Source organism: Pseudoliparis swirei, chromosome 18, assembly GCF_029220125.1.
Source record: "Pseudoliparis swirei isolate HS2019 ecotype Mariana Trench chromosome 18, NWPU_hadal_v1, whole genome shotgun sequence".
Lineage (NCBI taxonomy): Eukaryota > Metazoa > Chordata > Actinopteri > Perciformes > Liparidae > Pseudoliparis > Pseudoliparis swirei.
Window position 1 is genome coordinate 5,637,601 of NC_079405.1, and position 20,781 is coordinate 5,658,381.

The 20,781-nt window shown below is 45.0% G+C and overlaps 1 protein-coding gene across 2 annotated transcripts in view; it reads right to left on the reverse strand.

Annotated features, from left to right (window-relative positions):
- LOC130208568 (membrane-associated guanylate kinase, WW and PDZ domain-containing protein 3-like) overlaps positions 1-20,781 on the reverse strand; it is a 137,872-nt gene that overhangs the window by 76,943 nt on the left and 40,148 nt on the right. The window lies entirely within an intron of this gene.

Below are 20,781 nucleotides of genomic sequence, written 5' to 3' on the forward strand. Positions count from 1 at the left end.
ATCAAGTGCAAGACACAAGCACACAAGGAGCACCTGCTCATCAATACATTGCTCTATACCTCAACGAGGGGTCAACATTATTATTTTTTTTGCTTCCCTGAATCAAAGCGTTCTCATTTATTCAGAAAGATATTCGCAATGAGATACAAAAAATGTCACAACGACGTTTCTCTTGCTCACCACAGGGTTCGATATGAGCCGTAGTGACGGCTTCTCTTCACACCGGGGCAACGACTCAAATGTTGCCAGGTCGGCGTTGATCGAGCCCGAAGGTGTCAAGCGGCGGCCCAAAAAAAACAAACACGGCGGCCGAAGAAAAGAAAGATGAAAGCAGAGGAGGAGGAAAAGATTATGCGGCTCCTCGCCGGCTGTCTGTCAAACTCCGGTACTCCCCCACCCCGCCAATCGCCTCCAGACTGTTTACTCTCACCGCGACCGCACACAGCCCCCTCCCCACCCCTCCGCCCTCCACCGTGACCTTCTCTCGCTCGCCGCCGTCTCCCCCGCCGGGCAGATAGTCTCCGTGTGACAGTGCAGCGCCTGAAAAAAACGAGGGACGCAGAACCGCAGAACCGCCTCGCCGCCCCCTATGCCATTAATGGATTTCGCGAAAGACCGGCTACTCCGGCGGGATTATGGGAAAGTCATTCGGGAAGGAGTGGTCGGCCTCGTCGTGGCCCAGAGGAAATGGCGTGGGTCGGAATGGGCTCGGGAGGGGAAAAGCACACGTCCAGAGTGGCTTATCGGAGATATTCTCCCTTTATTGGCGGCAAGCTGCTTATCTCTGTGACGTGAGGCACGATATAGAGCGATATAGAGTTTATCTCACTCGGCGCTGCCGATGTAACGCTGCCGTCGCCACAGGTCCCCCTATGGAGGACTTAAAATGACTTAAGTATATATAAATAAATAAATAAGTGCATGAATAAATACAAGAATAAAGAAATAAATGCTGAAATAAATGTATGAATAAATAAATACAAGAATAAATGTATAAATACAGAAATAAATACAGATTTATAAATATGTTATAACTCAACAGGACATCATTAAATAAATGTATTTCTACATTTCTGTATTTCTTCATTTATTTATATCTCTATTTATGTGTCCACACGTATTTCTTAATTTATTTATGTGTGACATTTATGTGTCCCTATATTCAAATGAGCTGGGGCGGTCCGAACCATTTTGAGTCCTCCATATCCCCCCGCCCCCCCGTCCCCTCCCCCCGCGGTGCTCCAGACCCATCTCCTCACATTAAATGATGTCTGCTTTTGGCACGCCGCCCTCAGAAAGCAGCCGAAGCCACGACCCTACGGCGCTCCGTTGTATATCATAGTCTTATGCATAAACGCTTCGACCCCCTCCTTGAAAGTCAAAACCCAAATCCTGCAGTCGCACAGCGGCACTCGTCCTCCGAGGGAGACGAGACATCACGGCGGCGGAGCGTGCGGAGCAAACGGGAAAAAAAGGACTGCAGTGCTGCTCTTTAACCCCGCCGGTCCCCCGCCAGCGGAAGAAAACTTAAGGCCGAGAGCTTGATCTTCATCTTCTGCAATGGCCAAACATCCCCCCCTCTTCTCCTCTCTCGCTCTCTCATCCAAAGCCCGTTACTCCTCTCCATTACCCTAATAAGGCTAATCACCCCTCTGGCTGTTGCAGCCATGGGCCTGGAGAACATGTCAGCAAGGGGAGATCAATGGACTACATCAAAGGGCTGGAGCGGCGCACACACACACACACACACACACACACGCACAGGGCCCGAGAGATAAGGCTGCTGCTCCCCTACATTTTTCATGAGATTATCCACGACTGTTCTGTTCTTGCCTGTGGATTGAGTGCAGGGTGCTTTTAATGAGCCGGGCGGCACCAGATACCGAAGCTGACGGCGTTCACAGCCCGGGAACCACACGTGTGTGTGTGCAGCAAACATGATAACGCACGCGTGGACGTGCACATGTAGCCGCACAACCACCGGGGCATGCATGACTGAGTTTCCACCGCAGAAACTCACAATCACCCGTGCAGGCACGCTCATGTGGTTATTTCTACAGATGCATTAGAGCTTCATCCATAATTAATGAGTTGCTAATTAGGGGATAGTTTGCCGGTGCTAAAGTAATGTTGAGGGCAGGGAGAGGAGAGGAGGAGCCCGTCGCTTTGCCAGCTAGCTCGGGCAGCTCACTTCCAGCTATAGTTCTTCCTCACGAAGTCGCTCTTCCTGAGGGCCAAACATGCACTTTACGATCCAAGGGTGCTCAGGAGGAGCCGGCTGGCCCAGGAGCTGAGAGGAGAGCCCAGAAGAACTTGAGGCTGGTTTCCTTGAGTTGAGGGGGAGGAACGAGGGGGATAATAGAAGCGCTTAAGCGCTCTCTCTGCAAAGTCTCGAAGAGGAGCAGGGATGAATATGTATGAGGATATTTGTAAGGGAGGTGACCTTTAAGTCCGAATAAGGTGTTAACTGGCCGATATGGCTGAAATGGGGTGGGTCCCACGGTCTTCTCGTTCCACCTGACATTTTCTTTTTCTGCAGACAAAATAACTACGAGGACGAGAATGTCGATGCGTGTTACAGGAACTTGTCTGTCTAAACTTTTAAAGTAGCCTTTAGAGGACTGGACAGTTTCTGTCTCGTGCGCTAAGCTCTCAATCAATTAGTCTAAGAATACAGAATAAATACAAGTTGAGAGAAAATCTTTTTCTCCCCAAAAACATTTCTAAAACAGTCGGATCTGCCTCACCGGAGGGCTACTGAATCAAACCCGAACAAAAGGGAAGCAATAACACAGTGAGACTTTTTTTTCCTAATTAAATGAACTAGGGGAGACTGCATACAATGTGTTTTCAACAATGCAGCACATTTATCTAAATATATCTCCTCTCTCGTCATCTTTAGAGCCATTAAAACCAAATGGAGACAAAACTGATCAAACAAAAGCTCAGTCTGAAAAATCATTGGAATGTAACCATTGTTTAATACAAACCATGGAAATAGAATAGAAGTATGAATATGGTAATGTTTTTCCGTGGTTATTTAGCCCCAAAAACAAAATGGCGATTGTTGTTAGTTATAGTGACAACAGGCTAGCTAGTCGGTACCAGCCCGATATTTACTTCATTTTCTGAAACCAATGTATCATTAAAGCAAGGCAGAACTAGAATGGGCACTCGGTAGAGCGCATACCTTCGCATATCACAAGCTTGGGCATTGAATTATTAACATTTTGGCATTAGTTGCATGCCAATTGGACACAAATGTATCGTGCTATGGTAAAAAAAAGATGTTGACCTTTCCATAACCATGACCTTGACCTTTGACCCGATTGATCCCAAAATCTATCAAATGGTTCCCGGATAATAACCAATCATCCCACCAAATTTCATGTGATTCAAGAAGATTTTGACCTGTTCATGACCGTTGACCTTGACCTTTGACCCGATCGATCCCAAAATCGAAACAACTGGTCCCCGGATAATAACCAATCATCCCACCAAATTTCATGCGATTCGGTTCAATACTTTTTGAGTTCTGCGAATAACACGCATACAAATAAATAAATAAATAAATAAATAAATACACGGCGATCAAAACATAACCTTCTGCATTTTCAATGCGAAGGTAATTAGAAAGCTACCTAGCTAACTAGCCAGTCATATGCTAGTCAGCTAGCTAGCTGATGATGTCGTACATTGACGCTACATTGGTGAGTTAGCTAGCTCGCCTGCTATTTTCAGAAAATGAGCCAAAGGAAGTTGTTACTCAGCGACAAGAGAGTGTGGGTGAAGCATTAGGTTGTTTTTAAATACGAATCAAGGCGACTACTTCACTGGAAAGACCTCACCTCAGTGAGTCGGCGACTTGCTGTAAATCGGGTTAGTTTATCGGAAAGTTAGCGCGCTACGACGGTCGCAAAGGCAACGGCACACGTATAGATGGCTCATCCGGCTACACTGATTTCAATGGGAAAATCTGTTCTATTGTTCTACTTTTATTCTGTTCAATATTCAATGTCTCCAACATATGGTACATAAGGAAATGTCCACAAATGAAGTGCATTGAAGAAAATGCTGCATTAGAAACATGTTTATATGGTTTAACAGAAGAAGCATGGCAGCTTAACAGTTTCTCTCGTGAAAAGAAAAATACAAATAACATTTATGAAACATAAACCAGCAGTTGCAGAGTGAGAATAAAAGTCACTGTTGAGCATCGCCACAGGAGCCACGCTTTTATATTCCACTCTCTGACTTTTTTAACTGTCTCCCACACATTCTTCTTGTTCAGTGCTCGGATTCTTCACTACTGCTATGCACACGCAATTATTAGAAGCATGTTAATTGAAATCCTCGCCTACACAGTAAAGTAAAAGACAAATAGTTTTTTAACAAATTAATGCATATTAATAGAAATGTGAGAATGTACTGTTGCACCTCAATCTGCGTCAACCAACACCCTGGTTCTTGTTAAGGTGGAATTGCTGCTGGGTGAACTTGACAAAATAGATGCTTAATCAAACAATCATCTAAAGCTATATACAGCTGTGCCTGGAGGCATTTTCTAACAACATACTGCACATTATTTGAACAGAGAAAACTAATTACCTTCGCATTGAAAATGCGGAAGGTTATGTTTTGATCGCCGTGTATTTATTTATTTATTTGTATGCGTGTTACTCGCATAACTAATAAAGTATTAAACCGAATCGCATGCAATTTGGTGGGATGATTGGTTATTATCCGGGGACCATTTGATTAGATTTTGGGATCGACCGGGTCAAAGGTCAAGGTCATGAAAAGGTCAACATCTTTTTTTTTACCATAGCGCGGTCATATATCTTGTGATATGCGAAGGTATGCGCTCTACCGAGTGCCCGTTCTAGTTTAGCTGTGAATTACCACCATGTTTCGAGCTTTAACAATACTCTTTCCACCACTGCCCGTATTGGGGCATTCTTCTCTGTGAATGTATCCCTATATGGACAAGGGCTGCTTCCTCTATGAAAATCTTTACTGTGGCCATAAAACTAAATAGAGGTTTTCAGAAGGTCATGTTCAACACTCGTTTGTCAGTGACCTGTAGAATATTTAGGCTGTGTACAGGATACAGAATACCATCTCTGTCTATCAGGCTCCTCTGCAGTTTAACACATTTTTAAGAGCTGTCTCCTTCAGTGAGGATCAGTGTGTGGAGCCCAAACTCAGAGCTCTTAAGCGGGCTCAGTTGAATAGGGGAACATTTACTTTTGGTAAATTCAGGAGAAATAAATAAAGCCCCAGAAAAAAAAGTTCTGGAACCAATATATCACAATTGACCAGTGCATGAACTAGAAGAGCAACTCCACACAATATTTTCAAAAAGCATTGTTGCGAGGTTGGAAGGCGGACTTGCGACCACACCTTATGTGGTATTGTACTATAGTGAGGACTGACCCTTGATGGCAGCTCAAGAAAAAGAGGTTCTGCGTGCGGTGAGTTTTTAAAGGAGTCCATTTATCATCGGAGGAGTGACAATCCCCATCTGTATGCCGACTTGCACCGCATATCTTCTCGATGTAAATCCCTCAGTGGGCTGTTTCCTACTTACCTGTGATGCTAAGAAACCAGAAATCCGCCCTCGCATGACTTTATGAGAAAAATATATATTAAAAGAGCCACTAAATAAAAATGACTGACCCCAAAGTGCTTTAACTTCATGCCTGGACAGTTCAGAGTTGAAATGTGGTCGAGAAAATACTTGTTTTTATCGGAAGAGAACACATCACAATATTGGGGGCATCATATGAATAAGACATTACGAGAAATCATAGTATTCTGTAATATTGATTATTTATCAGACCCACATCCACCACTGGAAGAAGACTGACATATGTTGCATTAACATACTATGTGGCGTTGTTCTGACTGCCTTGCCTTCCTCCCTTCTGGTGTGTGTCTTTCTTTCTTAGACACAAAACACACACACACACACACACACACACACACACACACACACACACACACACACACACACACACACACACACACACACACACACACACACACACACACACACACACACACACACACGTGCTGCAGTATGCTTCGGTCCTCATCATCACCACAGTGCCTTAAAAGGTAAAGCCCACTCAGTGAAGTCTCCTCTCCTCAGCCTGTATATCTGTGAGTAACTCGTTTTATGTGGAAATGGAGCCCGTCGATTCAGAGCTCCACCCCCCCCCTCCCCCCGTGAGGATCTGTGCCTGAGAAACAAGCAGCAACCAGGAAATAGACTCATATACCCGAAAGAATACATGAAAACAATATCACCACGCACACAGGACGCACACAAACAGCCGCATGCATCTGCACACAAGCGCTCCCTCAGAGCCGCACTGCGTGAGTCGAGCTCGCGCTCGCTGGTAATTGAAAAACATTTCTCGTAGTGGGGATCGAAACCCAACTCCTTCTCTGTGACTTAAGTTGAATGTGAATCCATTACTTTCCCACTCTGGATGCATGACCTACACACACACAAGATAAAAACTCAAACTGCCACTACAGGAAGGCGAGGTGCTTTCTGTGTGTGTGTGTGTGTGTGTGTGTGTGTGTGTGTTTCTATGCACTGCCTGGAAGGTATGTAGCCGCTGCCAGCCCTCTCCTGGGATTAATATATGTGCACACCAACTATAACCACACAACACACGGCAACGCACAAACACACACATATGCTGTAAAACTGTGTGTTGTCATCAAAGCGTTACGGCTTGCCTTTCACCCACCGATTTTTCTCCGCTCGCGGAAAAAAAAGATCGTTAACGATGAATTCAGGGCTTTTTTTTTATGACCGACTAAAAAAAAGAAGAAGAAAGAGAAGTCAAAATAGAAATTCAAATGGAACATTTTCCCAGGGAACCAAACGGAGCGCGCCACCGAGCCGTAGACGTAGTGTGTGATGTAAAACACCGTTAGCCGTGACGGAGCTCTTTCATGAGCGTACGCGTTTAATTGAAGAACAAAAATATATATATATATATACGAAGAATAATTAAATCTGCACGTAGCATCCCCTCGTCACAGATTAAAAAGAACATTATTTGCAGATTGAGGTTAATAAACTCATGCTGTGCAGGTGACTCAGCTCTGCCTCATTAAATACAGAGGAACACGGTGTAAACGTACAGGACGTCTGTGTATGGCACTGCTGCTTTTTGTGATTGCTACCTGCAGACCCACTGCTGCACCCTCTCTTGTCCTCCTATCTCTATCTCATTTTCACTCTTCTTCCCCCCCCCCCCCCCCCTCCTCCCCCGCCGCCCGCACACTCTTATCCCCCATCTCCCTCTCTCTAAGCAGTGGTCCGCAACATTATCCATCGAGTACAACTCCCAGGAGAGAGCCATATCGGCTTGTCCGTCTCCGCGGGGACTCCATTAAAATTTTTTCCGGGTGTGCTTGAATGTCTCCCTACAAATGAAGAAATGACACGAACAAAATGTCTGCCGTCTGTTTGTAGCCGTGGCCCGACTTCAAGCGCCACCTCTCGCGTTCACCTCTTAATTAACAAGCGATGAACCCCGCAAATGCATGAAATTTCATAAATTCCCTGTGCACTTCCATTGTTTTGGCAGCACCGCCGGAGGGAATGACGACGGCCGCACGAAGTGATTAAGGTCATCTGACACCTGGCCAGTGGTCATTCCGGTTGACTGAGCCCAGAACAACCTCCAAACACAAGAGCTTCACAGCGGTGGAATAATGTTGACTCCTGGCTGTGTGGGTGACAGTGTCGGATATGAGGTCTGTCTAAAGCAGAGCAGAGAGACGCGATGGTCAAGCGCTGGTTCCCTGTGGAGACAGCGGCCGCCCGATGATGTCCGGTCGGGCCGCTGACCACCCGGAGTTTCCGGAAGAAGACTTTTTAGAAGCCTGGATTTGGATTTTGCCACGTCATGGCCATGAAGAGATGCTCCAGAGCTCCGTCCTAAACCCAACGGCATGCTCACAACTACAAACAAAAACTGCACAATGAAAATCAACAGTGCATATTAACTTTATGTTCAAATCATGATCCCTGGGTTTCCCATCATAACAATACATCATTTGTGAATGCTGCATTATTGGGTTTTAAAATGATAAATGTGTTCATATATCTTTTTGATGGTGTACTTTGGGTGTTTCACTCAATAGAAACAACAAATTATCCCAGAAGTAGCAGATACAAAAATAGAATAAAGTATTTTTGTATCTGTTTTTAATCTATACATTGTCTGTAAGCACATCTACTCTCTCTCATCCAGAACATTGTGAATGTGTTAATGGTTACGAAACAAACGAGTGGGATAGTTTAGTATTTTTATTGTGAAAGAGTTGGCAGTTTGTTTCAGTTGGATACTTAAAAACATCTAGAACAGAGAGTGAGACACGGCCCTGGACGGACAAAAGACATTAACAACGAATTAGAAAGTCTTTGTAGAGAGAGCCAATGATTAGCTTGAGGCCTTTTGCAATAATACGACACGTTTCCTCCTCTGAGTCAAATTCCTGCATGTCGGAGGTCATAAGCTTTAAACTATGACGCTCTACGTCAATCAAGGCTCGCCACGTGCACGGTGTCTTTTCAAAATAAACTTCCATCAGGAAGTGAACGTTTTAAAGTGTTGTGAACATCGAGTGGATGGATGAAAGCAGATGGGTTGAAATTTTTATCACTTATTAATATTTGAGATATTTACAAAGCGTACAGCTATATTCAGCTATATTCACAGCTATATTTGGCTTCACACCAATTAGTTAGCTTTGGAGAGTGTGTTCCAACAACAGATTACCGCCTTCAACAAAGCTGAACTTCTCATGTGAGAATGTTTTGAAGAATTCTCTCTTGTAAATAAAATACTTCCAATATTTACTTTGTTGACTTATGTAGCGCAATCAATATGTCATCATCTGTGGTCATGTTCACTCAATGATTGAGACCCGCCGCTGGTCCCCCAATGGGACATGACGGAGGCAAAACCCATGTGACACAGAAACGGGAAACCTCTCTGTTTGGGTTCGGGAGAAGAGCGATGGCGGCGTTAGCTTGACAGAGCAACAACTCACGGTACTCGCGAGAGACGAACGAGTCTCGTGACCGAAGACGCCAACGACCCACGTGATAAAATGTCGTTTGTCGTTTTTTAGGGGGGTTTCGCACAAAACGCGAACAAAAGTAAGTCCCGTTGTTACATCCATCTAGCACAGGGGTCAGGGACCTTTTTGACTGGGAGAGCCATAAAAGCCAAATATTTCTAAATATATTTCATTGAGAGCCATATTGTATTTTTAACGTATAATTTTAATGCGACTTCTGGTGCTGCATGATGCTACGCGCGAGACGGCGAGCCGAGAAGTGTTAACGCGACACGTAGAGACATAAATGACATGCTGCTGTAGAGACGATCAATAACAGACGTTTAGTTTAATAAAAGAACAAAGACGTCTTTAAGAAAAGGACCTGACATTACTTCTGCTGTAATCTGGCGCGATAGAGAAAATTACAGGGGGGCGGGCGGAGATTTTTTTTTTTTTCAACTCAAAATTGTCTGGGAGCCATATGCCGTCACCGGAAGAGCCATATATGGCCCGCGAGCCGTAGGTTCCCGACCCCTAATCTAGCACATCCAGTGTGTACCAAGGACGCGGGTCTGTTTGCAATCGGCGTTCGGTGCATCGCGTACGCGCCCCCGGGCGTCGGTGTCGAGAGGTCGAGGAGCATTAACCAAAGTATTTGACGCACAGGGAGTCAGATGCAACGTCGTTGGTGGCTCACCGTCCCTGCGGTGGTCGGGATGCCGGGTGGAAAACCTGCTGCTGTCTCTGCATTGACCAACACATTCTTCACCGTCTGATTCATCACCGCCAAAAGGGTGCGTTGGATTTCACACAGCGCCTCCCTGCAGCACATGTCTACGGCGATAGTGAGACTCACTCCATCTGCCGTAATAAATCGGATGCACCGTAGAGACGAATGTCTGCGTGTTTATGAACGCAACAGCTTTTATTCCAGTCTGATACTTTTGATCGAACGCGTTCGTCACTCGTCCGCATCAGCGTTCTCGCAAGCTAACGGAAGTTGGCGTCGTAATGGATGACGCCTTAACCCTGCACGTCAGGCTGTGTGATGTAACATTTTTTATTTTTCACGACAACATGATCTGGCTCCCCTTAATCGACAGCGCTGTCTCGACAGTTCGAGGAGGATCGGGACTAACGAGGCGCTCCCCGCCACCTGCCTGCGCGCCGTTTTTTTCTGATGAAGCGACGGCGGCGTACATCAAAATCAGTCGGCTGCAGTTCAGAATCACAGTCGTCAAAGGGAGCGCGGTCAAACGGCGGGCAGTGAGCACGCCTTTGTGTAAGAAGGCGCCGTATGAAAGCAGAGAGGAGCATCTGGTCTCACCACCATTCAGTTCAGCTGGAAGCATCACAGAGTGGGCACGGAGAAACAGATTGGGCCAGTTGAACATTCGAGGCTGCGTTTGAGAACACAAATGCACAGGGAGAGAGGAGCTCTGCAGATGCCCACCCCCATATCCCTTCTTCATCCTCCTCCTCCTCCTCCTCCTCCTCACAGACATAACGAGAGTCGCACTTTAAAGTAGGTCAGGAGGAGTTTTTCTGGAGAATATGGAGGAGACGAACCCACGAGAGCCACCGCGTCGAGGGGAGGACCAACGCGGGCGTATTGATCGTCCCGCTCTGTCACTTTTATTGTAATCCTCAGTGATTTACACGGAAAGCCAGGCTTACGGTACGCGTTTCCATTTTTGACTCAGAGGGAACCCGATAGCGTTTTTCAACAACACAGGTTTCGGAGTCCTCGACGCAAGAAAAAGCCCCGCGGCTGAGAGAGAGCGTTCCTCGAAGCACCCGCGGGACCCGAGTCCTTATTGGCTGGTGTGTGAAAGAAGCCCGGAATAAGTCTTTATGACTGTTTCCTCTAACCAGGTTAATACTACCTTGACTGATGCCGGCAATTAAAGCCACAGCTAGCATTTATTATTATTACACGGTGGCGGCCTCGCCCTGGCCCCCGCCACGTCTTCCACGGATGTAACTGATGTCGAGTGACTCTCATCTGTCTGGACAGCGAGCACATGAAGGGCAGAAAGGTCCCAGGCGTCGACACAACATGTAACATCGAGTGCTCGCTCGTGGGAAAAGGCTTCGGAACGAATGTCTCGCTCTGAAGATCTGTTCGATTCATCGGAGCGAAGGTTAGAGTGAAGTAGTGTAGTTCGATTATGTTGAGGAAATGTTACTTCCTGTATTCTTGTTGTTCTTAGTTTGTACTCTAGGTTGAAATGCACTTATTGTAAGTTGCTTTGGATAAAAGCGTCTGCTAAATGACATGTAATGTAATGTAATGTAAAAGTTCACGAGTGTGATATCGAAGCGTTACAACGGAATAAAGGAGGGGTTTGAGAAAAGAAGGAAGATCTGACCACGTAACACTTGTAGGGCCGCAGAGGGGTTTTGGTTGACTATGAATGCTTTTTTAATTTTTTAAATTTAATTGCATGCTGTGCCGTTTTAGAGGCCATGGCTAGCAATTATTTTCGTTTACAATTTAATTGTTGTTTCTTCTTTTTGGGATCAGAAAATACGGAAAGATTTCCCACTCATTTTCAGAGAGCCGTGGGTAATGATTCTTTGTGTGTGTGTGTGTGTGTGTTTACAACTCAATAAAATTAAATATGTGGGTTCTTCAACCTTCTTATTCTTTTTCGCTTCATAGGTTATGATGGACCTAACCTGCTTCAGTTAAACATATTCATACTGTAGTTGAGGTCATGACCTCAAGGAAAGACCATTTAACAAAGATGGTTTTGATTCCCACTAATTGAGATGAAAAAAAATAAAAATGTATTCAGTCTTCCAAAACTAGTTTTTAATGCAGTATTGTGTATTTCTATTTGTTTTTTATTATTATTATTCCATTTAATTGGATTTCTTTCTTTTTTTCTTTCTCTGTTGTGAATGTTACATTATTATTATTATTGTTATTATCATTACATCCTGCAGTTAAACTACACAACCACTTCACGTTGACCGAAGTTAAAGCCGACGTGACGATCACTGTGAGGTTTCAATACTCGTCTACAACACATCATGTCCATGTCGTATGGAGGTGAATGGAAACCAATGACTGTGAAGCACGTGGGGGAACAAACTCTTCAAAAACCGTGGTGTCATGGTCTGCTGTGTCGTAGTGTGTGTGCGCTCTGCAGTAAATGAGCAACAACATGAATAACTACTGCTATCACGGCCCTTTTTAATTATATTCATTCCATCCCGGGGTTTTTCATTGTGTTCACGCAGCAGGTCTTCATTGGAGCATGTCGGCAGCCGTATAATCCCCGCCTTACGACACCAAAGAACAGCTCATAATGGATCCTCGCTGACGCTGCCGGTGAGCAAGTGGGAGTGAGCGTACGAACACACAGGCATCAGCATTCGGTAAAGAGGAGGAATGAGAGAGGCGGCGAGGGAGACGGCGAACAGCGAGCGACAGCGCACACTCAGCCCATTGAGAGAAATGAAATGTGTCTTTGCAGGATGCCTTGTTAGCCAGACAGGCGGCGAGCAGGCTGCATCCCAGCAGCCTCCCTGTTGCATATTTATTCAGTTTGGACTTATGGATCCCAATTCTCTCTCGGCGCGTTCGGCGACTTTTCTCAGGAAGTGCGTTTGGTTTATCCGATGAGCCGGCGAAAAGAAGATAAATACACAATCCAACCCTTGCAGCGAATCACAAAATCAATGTGTTTTTTTCCCTGTGTACTCACACTTATTATTATTATCTTCATTTAACCCTTGTGTTGCCTTCGGGTCATTTTGACCCGATTCAATATTTAACCCTCCTGTCGCCTTCGGGTCAATTTGACCCGATTCAATGTTTAATGTCGGTGTTCTTTCGGGAGTCAACAAACAAACATAAAGTACCTCACACTTAAACTTGGAAAACAATATTAATTCTAATAATTTTCTGGAGATTTTAATAGCTGGGGTCATATTGACCTCAAGGGTAAAATATGTTAGTAAATATAAAGGTAACAGGAGGGTTAAACATTGAATCGGGTCAAATTGACCCGAAGGCGACAGAACATTGAATCGGGTCATATTGACCCGAAGGCAACAGGAGGGTGAAACATTGAATCGGGTCAAATTGACCCGAAGGCAACACAAGGGTTAAAAGGGACCATGTGCAGTTAAAACATAAACGCCACCATTCGATGCGCTATGTCCCAGAGTGTAGCTTCAGCTAATTTGCATCTGTCGTCCCCTGACAGACCTTACAGCATAAAACAATAACAAATATTACAGGATAAATACACACAATGCAAAGTTACAGTACAGCATTTTTCAATTTAAGAAGAACATACCATTTAAAAGCAGGTATTAATAACCATTAAAAGTAAGTAATACACACTGTCAAAATGAAGTAATAAAAACCATTAAAGGTAAATAATACGAGCCATAATAATTTTGCTCGATGAGTACAGCGCTGACCAGCTTTCAACTGATTTTTTAGACTATTTTTAAAAGTGCTGACAAAGCTGCAGCTCTTCATCACGTCCAGAAGAACGTGTGTGCTCTTCCAATTGAGATTATTTTATAATTCTGAAGACCGCCTGCAGAGATTTCACTGAGCTATAAACTCAACACAGGTATCCATGCAGTCTTTGCTCAATTTAAAAACACACTATTTATTGTTGGAGTTGTTGATATTATTCCTCACGTACAGTATTTGTGTGAGAATTCTTTTTATTTGACATTTTAACTAAAGATGAAAATGGTAATAAAGTATTGTGAACTTAATGGTGAAAACTATCCCAAACGTGTAAATGTGAGGAACCTGAGGTGTGATTAGTTCCATCAAACATAACATCTCATCTCATATCATATTCACCAGGCAGCCAGTATATTCCACTGTCATTCCCGACTCTTAAATGACACCAGTTAGTCACAAATGAGTGGGCCGAGCAAAAAAAAGAAGATTTTCCAAACAACGCGTGCTGTGTCTTTGCATTCACGCCCAGCAGCAGCGAGACTAAACACCGAGTTCCAGCTAAACGCCGGCCCTTAACGGCTAAAAAGAACCAGCTCTCCGACACGTTGCCTCGGCATCGAAGCCAATTAGCTCCGGTAAATCTCCGCTGGGGGAGAACATAAGCCAGCCAGGCTCCCGCGGATGTGTTCGGGGGGGGGGGGGCTCTTCTCGGTTCACCTCTCAGCGACTCCGCTCGTTCAAGTCGTGCCCCAGCTGCGTTACACTCAGCACATCTAATTAGTGTAAAAAAAGAAGAAGCTCTTTAAGTCACAGATGGGCTCAAAGTTTGCCCATCGATACTTGTAACCTGTCGCACACCCGCAGAGAGCCCCTGTGACGAGTGTGTGTGTGTGTGTGTGTGTGTAAAAACGTGTTGCACCAGTGACCTTGTGACAGGATGAAAAAGTCTTCTGGACATGGACCCAACTTTCTCCTCATCGATGCGTTCCTGCTTCACTCGGGCGAGTCAAAGAGTGTCAAGTGTCGAGTGTACATAAAAAAAGAAAGCAGATATGAAGAGGAGAGGGAACGGGAGAGATTGATAAACCCAAAGAGAGAGAACGCGTGCAGGAGAAAAGAGGAGGAGAGGATGTCACTGGAGGACCCGCAGAGTGAGTGACAAAACCTTATTGGATTTATTTGTCTTGCTCGGCTTCTCAGATGAATCTCATTTATTGCGGCTGACAGCGAGGGAAGTGCACATCAAAGAGGAGCCCGGCGCAGACAAATGTATTTTTCTTTATAATGAACAAGAAGCAGGTCCACTTGATGAAAAGCCAAAAGCCTACCCCCCCCCCCCCCCAAAAAAAAGATATGGAGCAAAGACGGCAGCGTTCGGACACGATCCATCCTTATAACGTTAGGAAGACATTTTTTATCTGGATTAATAGTCAGAAGAGGGAGAAAGGAAAAACAAACTGAGACGCAGACAACAAATCCTTTGGCACCTCGGCGGTGGATGTCGTTGTTGTGCCACTTCCTGTCAATCACAGCGGCGACACGCATCCGTTCGCCGCGTTGCATTCATTATTCTGCAGATATTGACAGCGGAGAATGAACCGCGTGAAAGTCGTGTTTCCCCGTCTCAAAAGCCCGACAGCCTCCAGGCTGAAGGGAGACGCTGAAACATTCAATGTGCCTCTGTTAATCACTTATTACATTATACGCTTGAGTGGTGCAATTTTATTACATTTTATTTTGTATTAATCCAGTTTTTATTTCATGCTCTTCACTCTCCTTTATTACATTTTCTTATTTCATTGTCTCGCTGGCATCGCTTCCAAATTGTTAAATTGTAATAATTGTTGTATCTGTTGTATCCACGGCACGGTTGATCCTGTATGAAAGCTGCTCTTCAAATAAAGATATATAGATGTATTGATTGTCTCACGCTCAATCCAAGACACATACATTGAAAAATGGAATATTGAGACTGCATTTGGCAGAGATGATCCCCAAACAGCTGGCAGTGAACGAGCATTTGTGTGTGTGGCACGGGAAGCAGATTGTCCTTGAGGACTCCACATAAATCAGCGATCGGCAGCAGGAGCCGGCTGCCGGCCCCGTGGGACTGCCAGGGAAAGCATAAACTTAATTAAGTCCCATCTTACAAGGTGTGCGTGCACTGGGAGGCCTGTAATGAAAGCCTAATGCTGGCCACAAATTGGTCCAACAAGCAGCTAAAAATGGATGCCTTACACACACTCGTACGGCCTCGGGGGCGGGGGGCCCCCAGGGTCCGCAGGGTCCGGAGGCTAATGAAGAGAGAGATATTCAGGAACAGACTCCGAGATGTTTTCTCAAATGCGAGTTATGGTGTTAAGCTCCAGCTGGAAGAGTCCAACGACTGGAATGTACAACGCAGCATGAGGACAGTGAACAGGGCGCAATAACCACATCACACAGGACTCGTGATATTGAGAAGCTCCTCTTCCTGATATTGATATCACAATAGTCGGACTCTTTGACCCAATACCTAGAATACTATTGGCGCTTTCACAAACTATTTGCATAATGTCTTTGGGTGGGTAACATCAGTAATGTGGATTTAATGACAAAGTGAAAAAAAGGCAAATGATGAACAGTCGGGGGAGATAAGGAAAGCACAAAAACCAGGAAAAGACACTCATGCGATATTACTGTATCGGAAATCTAATCTAATTTCATCTAGCGATGCCGATTGCAGCCAACTGAATACCCCCCCCCCCCCTGCAGTTTCCATGGTAACGGCAATCACCTCACGCCAAGGATTTCTTTGCGAGAATAACCGAACTTCAAGAGCAACCCGAGTCAGGCAGCGACGGGCGGTACCACGAGCCTGTCTGAGAACTATGGCCTTCAGGAGGCCTACAGGAGGTCTACAGGTGGCTTTTTTAGGTGGCTTTCAGGTGGCCTTCAGGAGACTTTCAGGTAGCCTACAGGAGGCTTACAGGAGGCCTTCAGGAGACTTTCAGGTAGCCTACAGGAGGCTTACATGAGGCCTTCAGGAGACTTTCAGGTAGCCTACAGGAGGCTTACATGAGGCCTTCAGGAGACTTTCAGGTAGCCTACAGGAGGCTTACATGAGGCCTTCAGGAGACTTTCAGGTAGCCTACAGGAGGCTTACATGAGGCCTTCAGGAGACTTTCAGGTAGCCTACAGGAGGCTTTCAGGTGGTCTTCAAAAGGCCTTCAGGTGGTCTTCAAAAGGCCTTCAGGTGGTCTTCAAGAGGCCTTCAGTTGGTCTTCAGGAGGCCTTCAGTTGGTCTTCAAGAGGCCTTCAGAGGCTTTTAGATGCCTTTCAGGTAGCCTTCAGGAGGTCTTCCGGAGACTTTCAGCTGGCCTTCAAAGTGGTCTCCAGGAGGCCTTCAGGAGACCTTCAAGTGACATTCAGGAGGCCTTCAGGAGACCTTTAAGTGGCCTTCAGGTGGCCTTCAGGAGGCCTTCAGGAGACCTTCAAGTGACCTTCAGGAGACCTTCAAGTGACCGTCAGGAGGCCTTCAGGAGACCTTTAAGTGGCCTTCAGGTGGCCTTCAGGAGGCCTTCAGGAGACCTTCAAGTGACCTTCAGGAGGCCTTCGAGTAGTGTCAAAAAAAACAATTGCTCTGTCCATTCCGGGCTACGGTAGAAACATGGCGGTGCACCATGGCGGACTCCGTCAAGAAGACTGTCTCCCAATGGAGATATGAAGGGCTCATTTCTAAAGAAAACACAATCATTCTGAGTTCCAGGGGATTATACACAACTGAAAACACAGCTATGAATATGACAAGTCAATATCTGCTAATAGATCCCTCGAATGCTACACACAGATTTGGCGATTACCAGAAAACTCATTTTGATTATCAATTATTCAGCAGCAGATCATATTATCTTCATGCAATCCCAGTGAGAGTCGACAAATGATAATAATGAATTATTCCCGGGGCCTAACAATGATATATCTACAGTGATGTGACAGAAGTCCTCTGTTACTAAAGCAGTTTAAGATTAGAGAAAAGACAACAAGCGGCTGAATTCAAATCGATTGTCGCCAGAAGGAAGATCACGTATGCGTCATTAAGAGTCCTTTTAGGATTTCTACTGTACGAATCACAGACTGATGGAGAATATTATCCTATTGTCGGCACACTGTCGATACCCCTCAGAGATCGTGTCCCTCCTGCGGGGATCATCCAGGTGCTTCAATTCCCCTCCCGCTGCTGTAACCCGGTAAACACCTGCTCAACTCACTCCCAACCAGCGGTCAAAGAGGAGACTCGGGCGAGCGTTTTGCAAAAAACGGGCGACGACAAGTCGAGGCCTGACCCCGAGAATGCAACCACGCAACAATTAGCGAAAGAAAAACAGCGGACAACTAAGTCTGAAGCCCCAAAATACCGACACACACACACACACACCGAACAACAAGGCCTTGCAGCACATCGCACCGCGGTAAACACGAAGTGTTTCATTATTCTCTGTGCAATGAAAACACCAATGATAAAAGTTCAGGGTATTTTCTGATCATCATGCCCTCAACATGCCAGACGTGTTTGGGGAAGAAAAAAATTTAATGCAAAGTGTGACTCAGCCTTTAGAAAAATACTAAATCCATCAGGTCCAAATCACCACAAAGAACTCCTTCCGCCCCGAGAAAGCAAAAAAAAGTAGACCCCACTCACGCATGAGTCCACGTGGCCTCTTCAGGCTCTCGCCTACCACGCAAATCCATCCAAGACCGACGAGGCTGCGGCACGTCAAACTCCAAGAAGAAGAAGAAGAAGAAGCGTCCCCGGGTTGCACGCGAGCATCCTCGCTAACCGTCTAATAACTTTCCTGAAACCGGAGCTTTTCAGTTCGGAAACCCCGAAATTGCCAATTAATCCTCGAATCGGTGTGCGGAGGATTTGACTCGCCGCCGCTCCGGTAAAGTTCATTCCATCTTCCAATGCCTCATATTACCTCCAAATCCATAACCCCCTGCCGTCTGTTGACTCACAGTGACCCGTTCCTTTGTGCATCTTCATGCGGCAGAATTGAACTCGTCTTCCCGAGCTCGGCAATTAAATCACTAAACTGGAAAAGACCATAATTAAGATGATTCATTCTAACAATAATACATTAAATAATAACTATCAGCCTCTCTCTCCTCACCAGCACGACGGGCCATCTTCTTTTTTTTAATGATAATATGAACTTTCAGAAGGAATTACCTCGCTGCATGGATAATTTCATACTTGAGTTATAAGTTATTCGTAGTAATTCTCCTTGAATAATGTCAGTGCGGTATACGTTGCTAAGCAGGCACCACACACAAAAAAGGACTGCTGAGACATCATGATCATCCCCGCAACCAGAAAAGTTTCTTTCAAGGATTTATTTGCTCCCCGGGGTCTAATCTGGGCCAAGAAACACTGCGGTGATCGTTTTAGCTTAACTCTTCACATCTCGGTCACATGACGCAGTAATGCTGGCGAAGGAGGCCATCATCTGCAATCAATAACAGTGTGTGTGTGTGTGTGTGTGTGTGTGTGTGTGTGTGTGCTTAAAGGAGGTGGAGAGTAGGAGGGCACTGGGAGGTCTTTGTTGGGTTTCACAGAGGTTTTAATGAGTTTCAGTAAGCTGAGAGCTGCTGCTGCTGTGTGTGATGGAGTGGGGCAACCACTGACACCTGCCACTGAGCCGGGGAGGGAGGTGGAGATGTTGCCGATGCACAGACACCAGAGATTCATGAAGGTGGAAAGCACTGAAATGTTCTCCTTTAGTTGGCTCAGGTGTCAAAACACCACACACACACACACACACACACACACGCACACACAGCAGCACATGTGATACACGTGCCGCTCGACTGTACAGTGCATCGCACGCTGCGGTCCAAGCACAGCAGGGTCGAGAGTGAGGACCTCACTTTGTCTCCGTGTTAGAGCGCAGCATCCGTACCGTCCTCCAGAGTTATGTAAAAATAATAATATTTATATATATATATATATATACACACTACCGTTCAAAAGTTTGGGGTCATCCAGACAATTTCGTGTCTTCCATGAAAACTCACTTTTATTTATCAAATGAATTGAAAATTGAATAGAAAATATAGTCAAGACATTGACAAGGTTAGAAATAATGATTAATATTTGAAGTATTAATTTTGTTCTTCAAACTTTAAGCTCAAAGGAAGGCCAGTTGTATAGCTTATATCACCAGCATAACTGTTTTCAGCTGTGCTAACATAATTGCACAAGGGTTTTCTAATCAGATATTAGTCTTCTAAGGCGATTAGCAAACACAATGTACCATTAGAACACTGGAGTGATAGTTGATGGAAATGGGCCTCTAGACACCTCTGGAGATATTTCATTAGAAACCAGACGTTTCCACCTAGAATAGTCATTTACCACATTAACAATGTATAGTGTGTATTTTTGATTAATGTTATCTTTACTGAAAAAACAGTGCTTTTCTTTGAAGAATAAAGACATTTCTAAGTGACCCCAAACTTTTGAACGGTAGTGTATATATATAGAAACTGCATCGCTGTCAACTCGTGCGTTATTATTAATAGATGATGTGTTCTGATTATCACGGTGATAATCAGAGTAGACGGCAGCGAGGTGTGCAAAGCAACGCAGCTCAGGCTATTTCCTATGAATTATTAAAATGTATATTTTTATAGGGTCTGCAAGGAGGCCCACAAGCTGTTACTGATCTCGGCAGTGTGTAAAGATTGTTAATGTGCAGGTATCAAAACGTGCACTCTTTGCACAGTATGTGTGTATATATTTTAAATGTAGTGTACAGTGCACGCCCACATGTAATATATATCCCTCTGTGGATGTGTTCGTATTAAATATGACCTCATACTGCAAAAGAAGCTGCGTTCTTTACAGATTATGTATCATAAAGCAGCTGAACTCATCATGCGTACCCTATTTAATTCATCTTTCTTGATGTGACCGATTCAGACGTAGTCGTGTAATTAGCATGCAATGTACACACACTCAAACACATGCTCATAATTACGCAATTATCAGTTTAGAAATGTATGAAGATGTCTCAACAAGTTTCTTCTTGATTCACGCGTGCACCTTTAAACTCTGTGTTTTTCTAATAAACGTCGGCAGCTTCAATTATGCTCATGTAAAGTGGGATAAGGGCTGCTGTTCCCATGGTAACAACACCCTTCTTCAGATGTGGAGCGGAGGGGAGGCGGCACGTCTTCAGCGTATGGTGGTAACCTGCATA